This window comes from Pan troglodytes, chromosome 8 (assembly GCF_028858775.2).
Source record: "Pan troglodytes isolate AG18354 chromosome 8, NHGRI_mPanTro3-v2.0_pri, whole genome shotgun sequence".
NCBI classification, from domain to species: domain Eukaryota; kingdom Metazoa; phylum Chordata; class Mammalia; order Primates; family Hominidae; genus Pan; species Pan troglodytes.
Genome location: NC_072406.2, coordinates 44368967 through 44390936, shown reverse-complemented (window position 1 = coordinate 44390936; position 21970 = coordinate 44368967). Strand labels below are relative to the sequence as shown.

At 34.7% G+C, this 21970-nt stretch overlaps 1 protein-coding gene across 29 annotated transcripts in view; it reads right to left on the bottom strand.

Annotated features, from left to right (window-relative positions):
* ZEB1 (zinc finger E-box binding homeobox 1) overlaps positions 1–21970 on the bottom strand; it is a 209989-nt gene that overhangs the window by 119882 nt on the left and 68137 nt on the right. For 10 of the 29 annotated variants that reach the window (XM_063781557.1, XM_016962909.4, XM_063781559.1 and 7 more), the window contains 2 exons: positions 21579–21721; positions 21041–21119 (listed from right to left, as the gene is read on the bottom strand). The exons of 9 other annotated variants lie outside the window; for them this stretch is intronic. The gene's annotated coding sequence lies outside the window, so the exon portion shown is untranslated. The remainder of the gene's footprint in view (positions 1–21040; positions 21120–21578; positions 21722–21970) is intronic. 10 more of the 29 variants (XM_063781551.1, XM_063781558.1, XM_063781554.1 and 7 more) reach the window with 1 other exon arrangement.

Below are 21970 nucleotides of genomic sequence, written 5' to 3'. Positions count from 1 at the left end.
CTGGATATTAGCCCTTTGTCAGATGAGTAGGTTGCAAAAATTTTCTCCCATTTTGTAGGTTGCCTGTTCATTCTGATGGTAGTTTCTTTTGCTGTGCAGAAGCTCTTTAGTTTAATTAGATCCCATTTGTCAATTTTGGCTTTTGTTGCCATTGCTTTTGGTGTTTTAGACATGAAGTCCTTGCCCATGCCTATGTCCTGAATGGTAATGCCTAGGTTTTCTTCTAGGGTTTTTATGGTTTTAGGTCTAACGTTTAAGTCTTTAATCCATCTTGAATTGATTTTTGTATAAGGTGTAAGGAAGGGATCCAGTTTCAGCTTTCTACATATGGCTAGCCAGTTTTCCCAGCACCATTTATTAAATAGGGAATCCTTTCCCCATTGCTTGTTTTTTTCAGGTTTGTCAAAGATCAGATAGTTGTAGATATGCGGCGTTATTTCTGAGGGCTCTGTTCAGTTCCATTGATCTATATCTCTGTTTTGGTACCAGTACCATGCTGTTTTGGTTACTGAAGCCTTGTAGTATAGTTTGAAGTCAGGTAGTGTGATGCCTCCAGCTTTGTTCTTTTGGCTCAGGATTGGCTTGGCGATGCAGGCTCTTTTCTGGTTCCATATGAACTTTAAAGTAGTTTTTTCCAATTCTGTGAAGAAAGTCATTGGTAGCTTGATGGGGATGGCATTGAATCTGTAAATTACCTCGGGGAGTATGGCCATTTTCACGATATTGATTCTTCCTAGCCATGAGCATGGAATGTTCTTCCATTTGTTTGTATCCTCTTTTATTTCCTTGAGCAGTGGTTTGTAGTTCTCCTTGAAGAGGTCCTTCACATCCCTTGTAAGTTGGATTCCTAGATATTTTATTCTCTTTGAAGCAATTGTGAATGGGAGTTCACTCATGATTTGGCTCTCTGTTTGTCTGTTGTTGGCGTATAAGAATGCTTGTGATTTTTGTACATTGATTTTGTATCCTGAGACTTTGCTGAAGTTGCTTATCAGCTTAAGGAGATTTTGGGCTGAGACAATGGGGTTTTCTAGATATACAATCATGTCATCTGCAAATAGGGACAATTTGACTTCCTCTTTTCCTAATTGAATACCCTTTATTTCCTTCTCCTGCCTAATTGCCCTGGCCAGAACTTCCAACACTATGTTGAATAGGAGTGGTGAGAGAGGGTATCCCTGTCTTGTGCCAGTTTTCAAAGGGAATGCTTCCAGTTTTTGCCCATTCAGTATGATATTGGCTGTGGGTTTGTCATAGATAGCTCTTATTATTTTGAGATACGTCCCATCAATACCTAATTTATTGAGAGTTTTTAGCATGAAGTGTTGTTGAGTTTTGTCAAAGGCTTTTTCTGCATCTATTGAGATAATCATGTGGTTTTTGTCTTTGACCCAGCCATCCCATTACTGGGTATATACCCAAACGACTATAAATCATGCTGCTATAAAGACACATGCACACGTATGTTTATTGCGGCATTATTCACAATAGCGAAGACTTGGAACCAACCCAAATGTCCAACAATGATAGACTGGATTAAGAAAATGTGGCACATATACACCATGGAATACTATGCAGCCATAAAAAATGATGAGGTCATGTCCTTTGTAGGGACATGGATGAAATTGGAAATCTTCATTCTCAGTAAACTATCGCAATAACAAAAAACCAAACACTGCATGTTCTCACTCATAGGTGGGAACTGAACAATGAGAACACATGGACACAGGAAGGGGAACATCACACTCTGGGGACTGTTGTGGGGTGGGGGGAGGGGGGAGGGATAGCATTGGGAGATATACCTAATGCTAGATGACGAGTTAGTGGGTGCACCGCACCAGCATGGCACATGTATACATATGTAACTAACCTGCACATTGTGCACATGTACCCTAAAACTTCAAGTATAATAATAAATAAATAAATAAATAAATAAATAAATAAGAAGTTAAAAAAAAACAAGAAAACAAAACATATAGACTAATGGAACCGAACAGAGGCCTCAGAAATAACACCACACATCGACAACCATCTGATCTTTGACAAACCTGACAAAAAACAAGCAATGGGGAAAGGATTCCCTATTTAATAAATGGTGTTGGGAAAACTGGCTAGCCATATGCAGAAAACTGAAACTGGACCCCTTCCTTACACCTCATACAAAAATTAACTCAAGATAGATTAAACACTTAAACATAAGACCTAAAACCATAAAAAACTCTAGAAGAAAAACTAGGCAATACCATTCAGGACACAGACATGAGCAAACACTTCATGAACAAAACACCAAAAGCAATGGCAACAAAAGCCAAAATTGACAAATGAATCTAATTAAACTAAAGAGCTTCTGCACAGCAAAAGAAACTATCATCAGAGTGAACAGGCAACTGAGAGAATGGGAGAAGATTTTTGCAACCTATCCATCTGACAAAAGGCTAATATCCAGAATCTACAAGGAACTTAAACAAATTTACAAGAAAAAAACAACTCCATCAAAAAGTGGGCAAAGGATATGAACAGACACTTCTCAAAAGAAGACATTTATGGGGCCAACAAATATATGAAAAAAAAACCTCATCATCACTGGTCATTAGAGAAATGCAAATCAAAGCCACAATGAGATATCATCACGCTAGTTAGAATGGCGATCATTAAAAAGTCAGGAAACAACAGATGCTGGAGAGGATGTGCAGAACTAAGAATGCTTTTACACTGTTGGTGGGAGTGTAAATTAGTTCAACCATTATGGAAGACAGTGTGGCAATTCTTCAAGGATCTACAAGTAGAAATACCATTTGACCCAGCAATCCCATTATTGAGTATATACCCAAAGGATTATAAATCATTCTACTTATAAAGACACACGCATATGTATGTTTACTGCAGCACTGTTCACAATAGCAAAAACTTGGAACCAATCCAAATGTCCATCAATGATAGACTGGATAAAGCAAATGTGGCACATATACACCATGGAATACTATGCAGCCATAAAAAGGATGAGTTCATGTCCTTTGCAGGGACATGGATGAAGTTGGAAACCATCATTCTCAGCAAACTAACAGAGGAACAGAAAACCAAACACCGCATGTTCTCACTCATAAGTGGGAGTTGAACAATGAGAACACATGGACACAGGGAGGGGAACATCACACACTGGGGCCTGTTGAGGTGTGGGAGGCTAGGTGGGGGATAGCATTAGGAGAAATACCTAATGTAGATCACGGGTTGATGGGTGCAACAAACCACCATGACACATGTATACCTATGTAACAAACTGCAGATGTATCCCAGAACTTAAATTTAAAAAAAAAAAAAAGAGCCTAGGTGTAATAGAAACACGTTCCACTTTAAACAGGTGCATATTAGATAGCTATCCAATAAAACTAGTAAACTGACAGGACTGTGTAAAAACCACAATGGGCTTATAAATTTCTAAATTTTAATTTCCAAAATCTTTAAAAAATAAAGTTTACAAGCACTATAAAGGCAAGAAACAATTACCACTTTAGAAATAATACTAGGAAAGAATAATTACTAAATAATAAAGTACTGTACTGAATATAAAGCATCAGGCTTTATGGGTAAAGAAACACTTTTCTGGGTAAAGCCCAGCACGTAGTAGGTAATTCAGACATACAATTCTGTAATACCAATTGTTTTTACTTCTCAAACTATGTATATTACATATTGACTTGGTAAAGTCTATTGGAAGTTTGACCACCTTTGACACTTCCATAAGAAAATTTAACAAGCTCCTTTTTCCCCTCTCCAATACTTGGGTAAATTACTAAATAACATACATACACACACAACTGCTTTCAAATTAGGTTAATTTTCCACATTTTTTTTAATGTCCGTAAGTCATCATTTAAAAAATAATTCCCATTTTGGCTAATCTGGGAAAAGGAATTAATAACCAAAAAGACAAGAAATTTCTGCTTCCTGTTATTTCTCATCTGCAGAACAGGCTAGATAATTTGTGAGACTCAGTGCAAAATAAAAATTCAGGGCCTCTTGTGTGAAATTGATTAAGAATTTCAACATAGCAGTAGCAGAACATTAAAAAAGCTGAGCCTTGTGTAACTGTACAGGTTGCACACCCATGAAGCCAGCCTGCTCTTTTTCTCCCTGTGACCTTGACTTTGGTTCACACCATCACCCAGTCCAGTCTCCTGTCAAACACTTACTTCCTCTGAAGTCATCCATCTCTGCCTTCTCTATCTTAGCCACCACATGGCTTACATTCATGCTCTAAGCATGCTACTATCTTCAGATTGAAAAAAATAAAAGGAGAGGTGCAGTTTGAACAAGACAAAAGGCAAGATCCAACCCACAGTTTAATGCAGTACCTCCCAATGATCTTTGAATTATTTTAACTGTAACCTAATCTTTACAAGAAAAGAATAGGAGATATAAAATGCATACAAAGATGAACTTGCTAGAAAACTATAAAGTGATTACTATGTCAAAATAAGTAGTGTTTAAAATACAACTAAATATGTATTTTTTTCAGTAAAGGTGAAAACAAATTCCTTCAAGTAGAAGGTATGCATTTTGCTTCTAACCAGAGTATTCAAGTCAGTTAACATATTTTTTAAATGATTTCAAGGCTACAAAGTTGGTAACTTTTTCAGCAAATGAATACTTGCATAGGCAAGTGCTACGTACAGGCAGGTAAAGAATGTATAAAGCAGGTAAGCAGAGGCCTACATTAATTATTAACAAAAAACTGTTCATTTATTCCTTTAGAAACAAGAAAAAGAATCACTGTAATAGAGCACAGACTTTAAGAGTAAAAAAAAATGGCTGCGGAAAAGGGTACACAGCAATCAGAGAAGCAAGGATTATACTGATATATAATCTTCAATCATAAATTTGTTGCTTCAAGTACATTGTTCCTGCTCTTAAAAAGAATGTGTTTTACTATTTTTTAAATTTCCAAAAGGATAATATACTGAATCTTTATAACTTGGTGAAAATTTAATATAGTAAATATAGACTAGTCTGTTCATAGTCAACACGTACATAGTTTATTCCTTAAAGACTATGTGAATTTCCAGCAGCAATCTACCTTTCACATTTTCTGCATCTGTTTTAAAATGTATTTTTATTATTTCAGAAATAAAGTATGACTTCTGCAGACCTAACAGTTTTACCATATAATTAGCATTATCAATGTGTTTTTATTTAAGGCAAAAGTATAAGAGATGTTAAGAAGTACCTAGTTTGAAACTATTTCTTGGAAATGTTTAAAATCAATTTACAAAAGGAAAGCTGAATATATAATATACATAATATACTAGTAATCACTCTTTAATATCCACAGTATTGGGCATCTTTTAAAGGAGGCAGTGTAAACGAAAATCTGTAAGAATGTTGATTCTATTATTTTGTCTTAGCTAGCAGATAATTAGGATGAAGATTCTTACTTTTAAAAATGAACTTTTTACATACTAGTCTCATCTCTTTAAAGATCATTATTCCATCTAAGAATTGAATATGTTGACACTCTAAATATTTTTAAAATAATTCTTTAGTTTTGTCAGATGTTTTAATCTGCCAGAAAACTGAATATTAGAGAACCCATCATTACACACATGCACACGAGATTCTGATTACAAGAGGAGAATGTAGGGTAAGTGTTTAATACAGGTAAGAATTTGAAAAAGTTTTAACCAAGTCCTCATACTGCAACAATAACTATTACCTGGTAACTGATAAAGGTTACTCTTTATTAAGTATCAGGTTGTATACTCAGTTCTTTACAAACATTGTCTCTAATCCTCACAACAATTCTGAAACTTAGTATTACTATTTCCATTTTACACAGAAAGAAATAAAATCATCCTCCAAAATAAAGCTTTTCATTTCTGTTTACCTAAGGTTACACAGCTAGTAGAGTAATAAAACTAATATTTGAATTCAAGCTAATTCCAAAGCCTGCACCTTTTCTATGGTAAGCCTCTCCTAGATTATATTTACTATATACATATACTTCTATAACATTATTATATTTGTACTGAATTTCTTTCCAAATAATTTATTGGGATTTCTAACAGCTAATAACAAATAGAGCCCCAGAAGATTGTATTAAGAAAAATTGCAGAATGCTTTTTCCAAGTTTGGCTTTATACATCCAATTCTCCTTGCTCCCAATTTTGATCTGCAAGAAGCTTCCTTTGGCAGAAAAAAGATAAAGTGAGATGGCAGTTGTGGCACTTCCAGTGTCAAGTCAAGCATTTCAGGAGTCAGGAAAGTTTAATCTCCAACAGACTCAAGACTGAGCACTTTATCCTTGTTTCATTATAAACCAAAGTCTTCATAAAAGGTCACTAGACAGCAATCATGAAGAAACAGTAATAAAGTTCAAATAAAAAAAAACACACAGCAATTGTTTCAAAGCTGGAAGAAACTTCAGCAGTCACTAGTAGTTCAATACTTATTTTACAGGTGAGAAAACTGAAAGCCAGAGAAGTATACTACTGTCCAGGGCCCCACCAGTAATTAATCAAAAATTTTCTTAATGCTCAATCAGGGGCTGTGTCCACTCAGTCAGGCTTCCTTTCAAACTAAACTCATCATTTCAGGAAAACCTTCTCCTCCCACTCATACAGCTCTTCTTCCTGATCATCAATTTTTTTTTCTAGGATCGCTATTCTTTAGCCACTCAGGATAATACTTCGGAGTAATCTTAGACAAACATTTATTTTACATCTTCTTTATCATTTAATCAGGAGGCAAATACTACTGCTAACAAAACCCTTACATTTATACTTTCTTTTCTGTTCTTATTGGATGGTAACCATACCATCTCCAACCTACACTTTTCCTATGTCCTCCTCCTTGGCCTTTCTTCCTTTCCTGTTAACAACAACAACAACAACAACAACAGCAACAACAACAACAACAAAATACTGACTTTTGGTTGCCTTCTGGAAGTTGAAACTTTAATCTGGTATTCAAGGCACTGCTCTACCTAGGTACAAACTCCCTTTGCAGGTTTTAGGGTTTTTTTTTTTCTTCTTCTGTTTTCTCTAACCTCTATTCTGGCTTCAGTCATTCTTGGAAGAAACCTGTCCTCCATTTTTTCTTGTCTCTGTGCAATTAACCAAGCTTTATTATTATTTTAAAATAACATCTCCACAGCCTATTATTGTTGGAGTTGTATCTGTAAGACTGCACCAAACTGTATTCTAAAGGCATTTGGTTAAAAATATATCAGAAAAATTACCATATAAAAGCTTAAAAACCTAGCACGATGTTAAAATTGCAGTAAAATTGATGGGATAACAAATTAGTGGAGTCTCTTCTGCCATAACACTTATTTTGAAAATGCAAATTTGTTTCAGTGCAGTTGGTTTATTAGAGAACTACATAAGCATAAAGAGAATGTCACCTTTGCTTATGCATGATTTTATCTGCGAGAAACACTAAGTGAACACAGAAAATTGCTGCCAGCTTAACTAAGTCACATAAGAATAAACAAAAAGCACACCTGCATACATCTCAAGTTACCAGCCACTTCAGTTCACTGTGCTTCTGTTACGAGCCACACCCATCACATGCAATGTTACAACTTTCCTTCTGATTTCAGATAATCCTCCTTCTACCACTTCACATTAACTTGGAGATCACAATTCCATACCTACTTCCACAAGCAAACATCAGGGTTTGTTCAAGGTAAAAAGTGTCACATGTATAATAGTAATTATGTATTTCTTAACCATTTAACATATGTAAAACTGTGCTGCACTTGTTATTAGTTTTCTGTCTTTTTAAAAATGTGTCACTGACAAAATTATTGTGGGCTGTACTCCAACCCCATTTTCCTCATAAGCCCTATGATTTTTATTGCCCAATCTAATTCTGGGTAATTAGCTAAAGGAAATAATTTAGGCAAATGCAAGAAGTTATATGCACAAATATATCACCTACCATATTATTAATAACAGTAAAACAAAACAGCCTTAAGATGTCCAACAGGAAGAAAACAATTTATTAATAATGATACATCAGCAAGATGGTCTATTATTAGTCATTTAAAAAGACTATAATGAAACATGAAGAAATGTATGTCATAATTGAGAAAATTTGGATTATGACTCTATTTAAATCAGTTACGCATATAGTCAAGAAAAAATTCATATGAAATTTGAAAATAATTATTTGATAGCTTTATGTATTTAAAAATTATTTTAAAAAGCAGTTACTTTAACAAAAGCTATGTTGGTAGGCTGAATTAGTATTTGTTCCATGCTTTTTGAAGATGTAAACTTATAAGACACAGAACAAGGATCCTGAAAAGTTCAGTCTCTGTACTGCCTTTGAAACTCTTCTGGAAATTTAAATTATTTTATAAGTTTTTTTGTAAAAAAATTCCTACTGTACTAAATGACTACTTTTAATGATAAAAGATTCTTTTAAAAAGTATTCACATCATAGCATACTCAAATAGTAATCATATTTAAGTTCAAATAATATTTTTTTTTAGTATTCCACACTTTAAAAATAGAATAAATGGTCAAAGCTAAGGATCTGTGCAAAAAAGAAAGTTCTACATATATAATGATACCAATGTATACAGTCATATTTCTAATACCTTTAGCTCCATGCATGTCATTTACTGGAATATTTGAATGCTTATTCAATGATCCCAGGAGCTCTCAAAAATCCCTGAACTATGTTAAAATTTTGTGTTGGCTATTTTTAAATTCCACTTATTTATTAATTCATCAATATTAACTAAGTGTATAACGTGGGCCAAACACTATATTTCTATGTGCTGAGGACAGACCAGTGAACAAAGGAAACAAAAAGCCTTTATATTCTAGTGGAAGAAGGCAAAAAATAAATGAAAAAAGTAGGTAAAATATATGGGATGGTAGATGGTAATAGGTCTTCAAGAAAAGAAACATAAAGCAGGAAGGAGAATTGGGGTGAAGTAGGGGAAATCTGCAATTTTAGATCAAGTGGCTAAAGAAAGCTTCATTAAATTGACATTTAAGTACAAATCTCAAGTAATGAGAGATTGATCCCTGTAGATATACAGGGAAAGAGTATTACAGAGAACAGCCAGTGCAAAGGCTCTAAAGCAAGAACTTGCCTGGCATGTTCTAAGAACAGCAAAGAAGCCAGTGTGGATGACTAGAGCAAAGTGGGTGTGAGCAGGCAGGAGTGGTTGGCAGTGGCTGTCTGGGAATGACAGCCCAGAGCACGGAGCCTGGTAGGCTATTTTAAGAACTTTAGTTTTTATTCTGGTTGAGATGAAAAGTCAATGGAGGAGGCTTTTTGCATCAATACAGGTAAGAGATGAAGGTGATTTGGATCAGGGTTGTAGGAGTAGAGATGGTAAGCAATAACTGAATCTCAGAAATACTTTTGGGACAGAAGCAAGATAATATTTTGGTAACAGAAATGTGAAGAATTATCATATGTGGAATGAAAGGAGGACAGGCATCCTTGGTGACACCAAGGCTGATTAAAAGACAGCAGGTGCTGTTACTCAGATGGGAAAAATTGCCGGAGGAGGTTTTGGTGGGGGAAAGATGAGGAATTCAGTTTACTATATTACATTCTAAGAAGACTACAGGGGCCAGGCACAGTGGCTCACACCTGTAATCCCAGCACTTTGGGAGGCCATGGCAGGCAGATCACCTGAGGTCAGGAGTTCAAAACCAGCCGGGCCGACATGGTGAAACCCCATTTCTACTAAAATTACAAAAATTAGCCAGGTGTGCTGGCACATGCCTGTAATCCCCGCTACATGGGAGGCTGAGGCAGGAGAATCGCTTGAACCCAGGAGGAGGAGGTCGCAGTGAGCTGAGATCGTGCCATTGCACTCACTCCAGCTTGGGAGACAGAGCAAAACTCCATATCAAAAAAAAAAAAAAAGACTAAAGGACTGCTGATCATTAGCAAATGGATGATCATATAAAGCCATGGTACTATATGAAGTCACTAAGGGAGTGAACATGCAGTTTTAAAGGCCTCAAAATTCCAAATGTTGGAGCATTCCCAATTTGGAGATGGGGAGGCAAGAAGAAATCAGCAAGGGATTGAAAAAGCAGCAGCCAGAGGGGTAGGAGAAAAAAAACAGGACAGTGTAGTATAGTATCTAAAAGGCCAAACAAGGAGTGTTAAACACCGTTGCCAGGTCAAATAAGAGGAAGACTGAGATGACCATCTGATTGGCAGCATGGCAGTCATTAAGAAGTACAATTCTGGTGAAATGGCAGGGGTTATAGGAACTGAATTCAGACAGCACAGGCAACTACATACTTCAGAGATATAGGCTTTAAATGAAAGACATGGGGTAGTAACTAAAGGAGAACTGGGAGTAAGATTTTTTTTTAAGATGGGGGAAAAAACTCAACATTATTTGTATGTTGGTGGAAAAGATCCAGTAGTGAAAGAAAAATAATGATGCAGAGAGAGAAGGCAGAATTGCCCCAATTTTTTGAGACTCACTAATTATGACATATCCCCCATTAAAAATAATTTCAATATTTATCCAAAATTTAGAATCATAGTATCTCATACAATAATATTAATAAAATATAATACAAAGAAGCCAATATATATAATGGTTCTAAAAATAAGTATAAATGTTGAATAAACCAATGAATAGTATAATTTTTAAGAGCTGCCCTTCCCAACACATTAACAGGTACAAATGTTTTCTTTTGCCTTCTTTGCCTTAAGTGGTGTCTTCTAAAACAAAGATTATATTTTAATATTTTTCTTGATCTGAATTGTGGTTGCTGTGTAATATATTCATGAAAAACAAAATCTACTTTCATATTCACATAGTTCTTTGAAGTAGATGACTAAGTCCACATTTTGTTCATACACTTTCAAATCCAGACTTTAGAAAGCGAAACTATTAGCTGAATATTCAGTATAGAAAACAGGTTATCTTATTCAGTCAACTTTGCTAAAATTATATAAATATACTCCCAACTTCAAAAATAGTATCTATCCACAAGCATTGTATCTGCTTGTAGAATAACACATGCATCTAGGAGAACTTAAAAACTGTACTTTAAACCACGGATTGGCATTTAAAAAAAGGGCCAGTTAGTAAATACCATAGACTTTGAGGGCCACATAAAATCTCTGTTGCATATTCTCCTTTTTATAATCCTAATCCCGTACAATCCTTTTTTAAATTTAACAATTTTAAAATGTAAAAACAATTCTTAGGTCATAGGCCATACAAAAATAGGTTGAGGGCTGGATTTGGCCCATGGGCTATATATAATTTGTTGACTCCTGCTTTAAACAGTTGTGCAAAAGATTAAATATGATCCAGGTAACTCAAATTTCAGGACTGAAGCTGGACGCATTGAAAATTCTTTGTATTCTGCAGAAAGTAGACATATGCCTGTCCAAAAATAGGAAGGAATTTCTACTTGAAATAGCATATTCAGAAACATTCTGTATCTAAAAAGGCAATTGAGCTGTCCTTTTACTGAAAGCCACGGAATTGATAAAATAGCCACTATCTCTGGTTATATAATCAACCCAACTGATATACTTTTCAGGATTATCTCTTAAATACCGTATCAGTAAATAGTGAAATAAAGGGAAAGTATTTAACGTGTTTTAATTTCCCCATTTTAATTTACTGCATTAAAAAACCCCAAGATGTTGTGCACATGTACCCTAGAACTTAAAGTATAATAATAATAATAATAATAATAATAATAATAATAATAAACCCAAGATGAAGCTTCTCGGGAGGCTGAGGCAGAATTGCTTGAACCCGGGAGGTGGAGGTTGCAGTGAGCCGAGATCACGCCACTGCACTCCAGCCTGGGTGACAGAGCGAGACTCCATCTCTACAAAAAATAATAATAATAATAATAAATAAAAAAGTTTTAAGTTAGGAGAGCTCGAGCTATTTTATTAACTTCTTCTGGACTGTTACATACTCATAAAGGCAATGGATCCTTCCTCCAGAAAAAGAAATACATCCAAACTTTTGCTTTAATTTCAAAGAGATCCAGATTCCCTGAAGCCTATCCATGGATACTGAGTAAAGATATTCTTAACTTAAAAGCACACTAACTTCATTCCTTCAGGTAATTTCACATCAGGTTTCTAAAAAGATAAAACCCTACATAATTATCACATGGTGGTGAGTAAAGTAAAATTACATTTATAGGTAATCTAAACAGCAAGACAATAATCCATGCTCTTATGACTGGTGAATTTTTCAGTAATTCTAAACTTCCTTAATGAAGCTTTTCTCTCTCTCCTCACACCAGCTTGTGATTTCTGCTACAGTCTGGCCAGTTTCTCACTCTGCCAATATATGCTGTATTTTTTTCTGCATCAATTCTCATGAGATGTTACCCTTGCCTGCAGTGTTTTTGCCATACATGTTCAAATCCTACCTATTTGTCAGGACCCAAATTAAATTCTACCACTTCCATCATTTCTTTTTTGATATTGTAGCCAATAGTTTATTTTCCTGGGATTCACTGCTTTTGTAAACACTATTAAAACAGCGAGTCATATAATAATTTGTGTTATCACACTGTTTTTGTTTGTTCTGAGTATCGCCACCATCGTGCCAGTAACAAAAGGTAGGAGTACTTCTCACCATCATCATCTTAGGCTATAGCACTATTATACATGACATATTTCATAAGTAATTATTAAATAAATGAATTAACTTCAATGGTTTCTGAAAATACTGATTTGGTTGCTCAACGTAAACCTGAATTAGAGGCAAAATTTAAAAGAAAAAACAACTTACTGTATACTTACAATGTTGTGCAACAACAAAAAACCTCAGTGAAATGAAATTGAGCATTTAATTTTTAAAATTGTATTGTCTGTTAAGTGACAATGCCCAAAGCTAGAGAAAACGCTATAAACTGAAGTGCATGATCATGATTACTTAGTTGTTCCTCTCCACCCCATGGACATGATGGGATAAGAATAAACTGCCTTGATTTTAGTTCAAATTTTGTGGTCTAAATATAGCACTGAATCATAACTGGCTGGCATAAAAGTCTATTTAATGTTCCAGTAGGTCTCAGGCATTTGTTTCATTCAGTGCTAGAATTATTAGTTATCTTCACATAAAATTTTCCAGAAGTATAACTAGTCCCAGGCAGCATCGAAAAGAGGTGAAGTCCCTCCTTTACAGCTCCTACGTCACTCTTTTGGCATAATCTTCCTTTAAAATCAGGTGCATCCAACCTGCTCTCTGATGTTCAGGGTTCCCCCTGTGGCACCCTGCCTAGGTTTGTGCTCAGGTCAGACCTCATCCCTATCTTTCTTTTCTTTCCCCTGCCCAAATCTCATGAATATTTACTTCAGTCCATTAAAGTCTTACTAAATAAGTAGGTTATTTCCTATAAACAAACTCATTTTAAGGTGTCTTTATTGTGCTAAAGGAAAGACCATAATGTTGGAAAAACAATGCCTTTAAGTATGAAGGCATTTCACCAATGCCTTTCATATCATATACCTAGGAAGTGCTACTCTTCTTGCATAAAGTTAGCACTAGTTTAGATGAAGTATATTCTATAAATAAAAAGAAAAAAAGCATGAGATGCAACAAAACCACTCCTAACACATTTAGGAAAAGAGTATCTCGTGAGATTCAGAGGTGAAGAACAGTGAGACTAGACAAGATTTGCAGTTTTCCATATGTAGAACTACTTGTTAGCACACTGTTGTTAATGAAGGTAAGGTTATTCATTAATTCAGTTAATAAAACAGTTGTATAAAGCAGATCTATGCAATGTTTCACAGATGCCTTAACTATATCAGAAACTGAATTCGTTAATCCCCTGTATCACTAAAGCACAAGCAACAACCCACTTCCTCTCCAGTATTTGGACTTAATGAAGGGCACTGCCATTAACCCCTGCCCAAGTCAGGACCCAGGAGTTATCTCTGGTGTATCTGATTCTTCATCCCCTCATCCAATTAAGTTCTAACTTGTAAATATCTCTCTATATACCCACCTCTCTTCATCCTCATTGTCACCACACTAGCTCAAGCCCCAGTATCTCTTTCCTAGATTTACTCTGAAGCTTACTAAATTCACACCCTCCCATCCTTCATGATGCAGATTCAGCAATCTCAGAAAAATGCAAATCTGTAGTACATGCATATGACGGAACATTATACAGCTATGAGAACAATTAGCAACCATAGTCAACAATATGGATAAATCTCATAATCGTAATGCTTCACCCAAGTGAATACACATTGTATGCCCCTATTTATATTAAGTACAGTGTAGGCAATATCCTCCATATACAGTGAGAAGTCAGGCAAGAGGTCTCCCTTGGTGGGCAAGAGACAGGATTGACTGGAAGGAAAATGAAGGGGAACTTTTAGGATGCTGATATTGTTATTTTTCTTCATCTAGGTGTTCATCACATAGGTGTGCTAAGTCTGTGAAAATTCACGAAGCAGTATGCTCATGCTTCTATATGTATTAGGCATTAATAAAAAACTTTAGAAAAAAAAATCTGAGCGTCAATGTCTTCCCACTGTTCTCAAGCTAAAGCCCAAAGGCTAGTATCTAATATTGACTTGCAAGATATTTCACCGTACAGTGTCATCTTTCCCTCTCTCCGTGTCTTTTATCTTGAATGTGTTTTGTTCTTCTTCCTTTATGACTCTCACATCTGCTGTGCCTTTAGCTCAAAACACCACCTTGCCTTCTCATTTGGTTTGATTAAATCTAATGTCCCTCAGATTCAGTTAAAATTTCATTTGTGCAACCTGAAATAGATTGTAGTTTTGTTTTCTGACCTCAGATTGGGTTCTGATCACTTCCACTTTCCCACCATCACTCCTCTTTAGCTGTGAGAGCAGGCAATGTGTTTTGTTTACCACTCTATTCTCACAGTTCTCTATAGATTTGATGACTGAATATATTTACTTATATCCTATACAAGGATGTGGCAGGTAGCTGTGGCAAAGTTTTAAAGTCTAAGTACTCCAGTATAAATGATGAGATTGCTAAGAGTGTTTGATATGCAAACTTAAAGGAAATAAAAGTTAAATTGTTTATACACAAAAAGATATAAGCCATGCATGTATCTTTCAAGCACAGGGAGAAGTCACTTTTAATGGTTCTTAAATGTATTTGAAAGTTCTATTTTAAACAATATCTATGGTAATAAAACTCTGAAACAAAATCATAAAGTTTTAGTCATTGTCTACACACAGATGTTGAATTGTTTTTAATGTCACGAAAACCAGGAACCTAGCACTGTTTTAATGAATTGAGTGAGGTCAACTAATTGCTTCAGTTTCTTTTAATGAGAAGTCACAAAAATATTTAATATCTATCTACCTCAACTTTTTTGAAAAAAACTATTTACAAATATTCCTAAGAAGAATTTAAGTTTTTCTAAATTAAACATAAAATAATTTGATGAATACAAAGTAAAAATATAACTTTTTATTTGTTAGAAATACCCATGGAAAATAACACAGGTGGCCTATCAAGTGGCATTCACAAACTGTTCTTCCTGGATAAAAAAGCAAAATCTGGTCACTTTTTATAATAGCAGAAAAGCATGAGTGATAACTACCTTAAGTGAAAATGTCCGAAGGAATAAAAACAAAACCAAAACTATAATGTTTCAGAAGTCAATACCATTTTCTATAATGAGCTTTATACTATACATTTTAGAATCTTTAAGCACAATTTAATTTAAATAAAAAATATAAATAGTACAGCTGGGCATGGTGGCTCATGCCTGATAGTCCCAGCTCTTTGGGAGACCAAGGTGGGAGGATCGCTTGAGCTCAGGGGTTTGAGACCAGCCTGGGCAACATGATGAGACCCCCGTCTCAACAAAAAACACAGAAAAATTAGCTCAGCATCTTGGTGCACACCTGTGGTTCCAGCTACTCGGGAGGCTGAAACAGGAGGGTGGCTTGAGCCTCAGAGGTCGAGGCTCCAGTGAGCTGTGGTTGTGCCACTGCACTCTAGGCTGGGTGACAGAGTGAGACCTTGTCTCAAACAAACAAAAAAATATATATATGGATATATAATATCATCTATATAAAAGTATATTAATATATTTTACATTTATATATGTAGTGTTCCAAGTTGCCTTGTTTTCTACTCCTTTCAGAAAATAATTGTCTTTTATATAACATCCTCTATATTTCTTTTTATTCTAATATTCAGTTTATGGTATAAATGCACTAGATCTTAAACTAGGCAGACTTTACTGGTTAGTACCAAGAAAAAGAAAAAATAATATTTCCTTCATTTTGAGAAAAAGGTATTAGTTTCCCTAATTAATACAGAACTTGCTTACTTACCATTTCTAAAGTCCTACTATAACATTAAAAGCATCTTATGATCAAAAAGACCTTAAAATGCCCTTATCACTGAAAACCAACAGGAAGTGTATATAGGCTACTGAAGAATTTCTTTAACTAGGGTTCAGAACCTAAAACTGTCCCAATAATGCCCAGTGTAATGTTTATTAAGGCAATTACCTACTTTTTTAATATTCTGGAAATACAAAAATAACATTATTCACCTATTTTCTTGAGTTTTAGTTTTGGAGACAGAATTTGAAAAGAGAAAAAGGGATTTAAATTATAATGGATAATTCCTTTTCTTTTTAATCTATCTTCAAGAACTTATCACATAGTCTCATACTTTATTGGAAGGCCATTTTAATGTTAACTAGTAGAGTCCACTCAAAGGGCAGAACAGAAGAAAGCATTAGCAAACTAACTGCTCCCATTTAGGCTGGTATTTTCAAGTTTAATTAGTTGAAGTTAAATGTATTTTTCTTTTAAAAATCAGTATGAATTTTAAAGAAATAAACTTTAATTTTCACAAGTATTAAATTTCAAATGAAGATAAGTTAAATTCTTTCAACTTCAGTTTATCAGTAAAATGATCACATTAGACTAGATCACAGTGGTTGTCAACCAAATTTTTTGTTATGAAATCCTCTGAGAATATGATGAAAATTATGGACATTCTCCCCAGTAAAAACACATATATACAAAATATGACTGTAATTTTAGGGGATTCAACAGAATCTCTGAAATCCATCCAAGGATCCCCAGGTAAAAAGGGTACTAGATTATATTTCAGGTCTTTTGTAGCTTTAAATTATGGTTTCAGAAATAAGGCAAAAGCCTTTAAACAAAAGGAAGTCAGTCTTGAGAATAAAAGTGAAAATGCAGACACAACTCATTAGTTTACTCATTGCTGTTGAAGACATTAGCTAAGCAAGGCTGAACATCTTACTTATATAGATGTGTTAATCTGACAAAATAATTCATACCTGAGACATTAGAGGTTAGGCAAAATCAGGTTCTTACATAAACCCAGGATATTTCTAGACATTAAAATGTGTGACATTCACAGCTTTCAAATGACAGTAAATTGTCTCCCTCATCCCAACTCCACCATCACCACCAACTCCAATACCTTCCTTCTTAGAGTGAGGAAGAAAAATATATACCGAAAGCTATATTTGAGACCTTTCAGGTGACTGTTTTGGGGGAGGGGCAATATTTTCAAATTCTGAAATTTCTTATTTAGAAATAATTATTGGATCACACACACACACACACACACACACACACACAAACTTACCTGTGGTTCTTGTTCTCTGAAGGAAATGCAGTAATTGAAAACATCCCCACACTCTTGGGTACATTCTCCTAAGTGTGAATGGATTTGGAATGCACCATAGCTTAACTTTGGAACGCTAACTTATGCCACCCTGCACTGGCAGTTGGCATCCACCTGCCTACATAAATAATAATGTAAGCCTGTCATCTTGAGTCATGCACCTTGTGAAGGAAAAGTATTCTCTGGAGAGAGGTGGTGCAATGACTGTCTTTCGAGACAAACAGTCTCTTCTACAGCACTTAAGGAGGGTAGATCCACACTACTAAGGAGGTGATTGTATGCTTCAAAAATGTACTAAAATTAATACATTAAAAATGTTAAAGAATGAAAACGGAAAGATGTTCCTCTGTAAAAGAAGCTCTTAGGAGACTGATTGCTGAACTGGTCAGGATCCAATGGTCAACACCAGAGCTAAGAATTACAAGTACTTAAATACTTGTTACGAAGTAAGCCTAATCCCTGCATTCAGTAGCCTTGTATTTTGTGTTCATGCTTGACTACCAGAGGTTTATGTGACAGATGCAATGGAAACCAATGGTAGGAAAATACCTTGAAATGGCCAAGACCCTGAAAACTGCTGTGGTTACTGTCAAAGGAGAATTAGTTTTCAAGAGAAATGATAGCAGCGTTGTGCTGTTAGATGATCTACATTTTATAAATTCAAGTAATCATTCAAAAATTGTAAAATTTCATAAACCTTATATCTTAATGTAATAATTTAGATTTAACATGTTTAAATATGTATGGACTAAATCCTTGCCATTTGAGCCCCTCTTCTGTCTTAAACATACTAGGTCATTAGGAAGAAATGGGCTAGAGATATCTTTTAGTTTACAGGCTGATTTTCGGAGGATTATTAAAATCCTGTGCAGAGAAAGAGATGCTCTATTTTCTAGTCCTCCAAGATTCCAGGCAGCCTGATGATGTCTTCTTCTCAAGTTAAACCAGAGAAGGGTTGTCAGATAAAATATAGGACACCCAGTCAAATTTGAATTTCGAATAAGCAGTAACTTCTTTGGTAAAAGTTTGCCTCAAATATAGCATGGGACATAATTACACTAAACCATTATTTGTTATTTACTTGAAATTCAAATTACACTGGACATCCTGTTTTGTTTTGTTTTTTCCTTCTGCTAAATTTGGAAACTCTAAACAAGGGGAGTTCGCAGGGTCATCCAGTGGATTTTGGCATGTATGAGGCTAAAATGAGAATTCCACACATTGTCTATATCTGAACTGTGGAATATGGTACCTACTAGCCACGTGCGGCTATTGAGCACTTGAACTGTGGCTAGTCCAATATAAGATGTGCTGTGAGTATAAAATACACAGATTTTGAATGCTGAGTATGAAAAAAATCTCATAAAACATTCTATTGATTATATGTTGGAATAATATTTTTGTATATATTGGGTTAAATGTAATGAAAACTAATTTTGCCTCTTTTTATTTTCTTAATATGGCCATTAAGAACTTAAAATTACATACGTAGCTTCTATTTATGGCTCGAATTATCTTTGTACCATATAGTGCTGGTCTAGATGTCTCCAAAGGCTAGAATTTCTTTGTTGTCCCATCTCTAAAAAAAAATCAGTACGGTAAACACATAAGACTGCTTCTCTCACCTCCCTCCAGCTACCAGAGTAGGTAAAGAGCATGATCATGCCAGGGAAACAAAATTTCTAGTAGGGACTAGCATGAACTGGCTAGGAACACTTCAAAAACAAAAACAAAATGTGGCATACAGATACCAATGAAAGACAAATCAGAAACCTGATCTTTGACAAATTCTTACATGATTAGAAAAAAGAAATAAACACTAATATAGGTATGTGTATATGTACACATGAAAATCAAATCTTCTCCCAGATATTAGTTTCAATGGAAGAAGCCCTCGGTACCATTATTTTGGGTTTTCCCTCCTACCTATGATCAAAATCATAGAACAACAGTTGATTTTGTCACCTCCTATGAATTGAGATGGTTAAGTTATTAATAAGAATTGTTAAGGAAATGATCTTATTTTTGATACTGTAGATATAGACGGCAAGATCTCATAGATCTCATAGGTCCCCATTTTATTTATACATCCTACAAAACTGATCTGAAATTAGAACACGAGTTCTAGGATAGTGAAATAAACTTTTCTTTTCTAAAATATGTTGCTAAAATATGTACTATCATAAAACAAAGCTCACTTTAAAAAAGATGTATGTTTAGGGAGACTTCTTAGATTACAAGTATTTTAGTTAGAATAAACCTTTAGTTTGGTTAAGAAATAATAACCTGTTTAGTTATTTCTATAACTCACCTTATAATTTTCATTAAGTTGGAGATTTAATTCAAAGTGTTTTCTCAACTGGCAAAAAGGGATAACACATTTGTCCATTCTATTCTATGCTATTATAAAGGCTAAGATATTTAGCATGCTCTTGCAAATAAAAATTTAAAAAAACTGTATGTATATATAGATTATCTCTATACACCCAATGATCTATATTTCTTTTCTAATAAAACCTACATGATATCTGTTTTGAAGATTTAAATCTTTTAAGTTTACCTGCAGTTATAATAACCAAGACTAGTTCTAACTCCTCGACCATTTACATACAAAAAAAGTAAATTGGTTCTCAAGGTTTTTCAAAAAGGTCCAATTTGTATTTTTTCCTCATTCTAACAGCAAACACACAAGTATTTTTCCTCTTTAATATCTTTTATTATACAGCTATAGGAAGAACAACGGTTTTGAAAAGACAAAAAATTATCCTGCATCAGAGGTAGGGTTGCTAGACAAAAATCAGCAGATTACTCCCCACTTTAATGGTCCATAAGAAGTTCACATTTTGTAGAACTAAAGTCTTCAGGATCACTTTAAGAAAAGATAAATGAAAGGGACAAATTTAATTTCTTCACCAGTACTTTAAGTCTCATTGTTAATACTACAGAATACTGGGAATTACAATCTAAAATGTTTTACTAGACATTTAGTCTCTTGTTATTCAAAGTATTCTTGTCTAAGACTGACCTAATCCTAATATTAATGACATTTTCGAAATCAGCATGCTTCTGCTCTTCTCCATAGTCAATTAATGATATCCAAATGACATTTGAATTTAAGACTGGTCATTTTGAGAGACATCTATAGATTATATTAGTTAACAATAAGGTTTTCTGATGTCAGAATTTGGAAGTAAAGCACAGACATTAATTTGTTTATCCTTCATAAGGTTTCCCTGATAGAACCAACATATTTATTCTTCATTTCCTGAAGACAGGAAGAAGTTGTAAGACGAAAAAGAAATTGCCAATTTTAAGTAATTTTTTCAAGTTTTAAGTAATATTTTTCAATTAAGATCTGACATAAAAAATTTTATGATTACATACCTTTTAAAGATTAGATGACCTTTGCTTCCACACTTTCTGAAGTGTAATACAGAATACAAAATGGTTTGAGGGGCTTTCCCTGAAGTAAAGATAAGATACAGCTTCAAAAAGATCATGAAAAGTAATTCTTCACAGCTGGCTCTATCAACTGAAGCTATTATGTCACTAGATTGCCTAAATGGTGTCATTGTTTCAAAATTCTTAATCCATATCTCAAGACATACAAGAAAAATTTTTGATAACTCCAGCAGTTATTAACTGAATAAATGCAGACTAAACTGGAAGGTTTTACTATGACTGGGATTTTTTTTAAAGTAAAACAAAACAAAAATATCCATACATCCCCAGGACATGCTTCACTTCTAAATAACGAAAAGCACCTCTTGATGAATGTGTGATGTCCTACCCACAGGTAGCTGTCTGGGCCTCCCTTCTGTGCGAACGTCTGAAGGTCTCACACCCTCAATGGAGCATTCCAAAACCAGTCTTAGGTTAGGAGCCTGGGCCCACGAGTGTGCACTCACTACACAGTGCTTACCTTTAGAGAACAAGGTGGCTGACACAAACTGATCAAGTTCTCACACCCCACACCTCCAAGAACACTGAAAAAGATCTGCAGATCTTTCTTGGTGCAGGAAGGACCTCTTTATATTCCTCTTGTGGTGGAAGTTTAAGGTTGTCCTAAGGGAGGAGAGAAGAGTAAAAGATTATACTGGGATCAAACTATTTTGATCAAGCTTATCTTCTATATTACAAAATGAAGTTTTGAGAACAGAAATTAGATAAAATCATGAGTATTCTTAAAATCACATTCTCTTCATTCACAAAAATATCTCCTCTAAATACTGCATGTTTCAAATATTACTCCTTAGACCCAAAACCTTAAGTGACAGTTCAACATCCACCCCCATCACTGGGAAGTTGAGAAGT